This window comes from Phalacrocorax aristotelis, chromosome 11, assembly GCF_949628215.1.
Source record: "Phalacrocorax aristotelis chromosome 11, bGulAri2.1, whole genome shotgun sequence".
In the NCBI taxonomy this organism is placed as follows: domain Eukaryota; kingdom Metazoa; phylum Chordata; class Aves; order Suliformes; family Phalacrocoracidae; genus Phalacrocorax; species Phalacrocorax aristotelis.
The window spans coordinates 2,127,416-2,128,634 of record NC_134286.1 but is presented as its reverse complement, the minus strand read 5'-3'; positions in this window follow the sequence as shown (position 1 = coordinate 2,128,634).

The following is a 1,219-nucleotide window of genomic DNA, read 5'->3' as shown; positions in this document are numbered from 1 at the left end:
CCCAATCCAACCCATTTTTCTGACTTACAGCTTTTCTTTTACAGCTGAATAGGGCAGGGCCCTGCCCTGCCATGCCCGAGCTGTGGCAGGGCTCGGGGCACAGGTGAGCACTGCGCAACCGGCTGTTGGGGTCCCAAACCTCGGCCTCTTCCAGCAGTGGCGGCTGAACTGAAGCCTGTTGGCCAGAGCGGGCTGTTGTCCTGCAGCTGCTCTTCTCTGGCGTCTGCCCACGAGGCAGCAGCATTTGGGGCAGGCGAGGGGAGGCCTGCCACCTCGCCCGCTCCCCGCTCGCCTCCCCAGAGTAGGACAAGTTTGCTTAAGCCACAGGCATGTGTTACCTCGCATTTCACCTGCGCAAAGATTTGTCGCCTTTGTGCCGCGTCTTTGTTCTTCAAATGCGAAATGATCCTGAGTCAGTTTCTAAATCCTTGGGTAAAGGAGGGGAAGGTTTGTGGGGTAGGCTCGGGGGGTGAGGTGGCTGCCTTTTTGCTGGGTGGAGCCACCCTCACAACTTACAGGCTTGTTAAAACCACTTTGAAACAAATATTTTACAACTATCAGGGTCTTTGATACACTTGGAAAGCAAAAAGGTGCCGGAAGTTAGAAGAGCAGTCACCTAACAGCTCTTGGCGGGCAGTTTCCAGAGGCAACACTCACCTCACAGAGCTCAGAGAATGGTTTTATCAGCGAGAGCAGCACGAGCCCCGCTCTGCTCCCAGCACTCCTCGTACGAGGAAGGGATAGCTACATTGCTCATTTGTGACGACACTCATTTTAGTTCGGAGAAATCCTGCACTTTGGTTTATTAAAGGCGTGTCTGAACAGCTCCTGTGCAGCAAAGCCTGCTCAGCTTGCACCGAGCCAGAACCCACGTCATGGACTCAGTGCAATGTTACCCAAGATAAACGCAGAGGGCTCCCAAAGCAAACGCTAACGCAGAATCCGTCTGCAAGGGGCACTGTTAGCAGCGAAGGGAAAAAAAGATACATTTGGAGAAGGAAGCCTCACTTTTTCTTCCTGCTGTGACTCAAAAATTAGGCCATAATGGCAAGGAGAAGAAAAGCAAGCAGGAGCAGGCTGCTGGGGTTGCCTCCCATGACAAGGTCCAGAGCCAGGCCTAGGGCAGTCACGGCCCAGCAACTGGTGGACCGTTTTGAGACTAATTTTAATTGCAGAGTGCACAGGTTGTTCATCGTACATAATAACATGAAATTAAAAG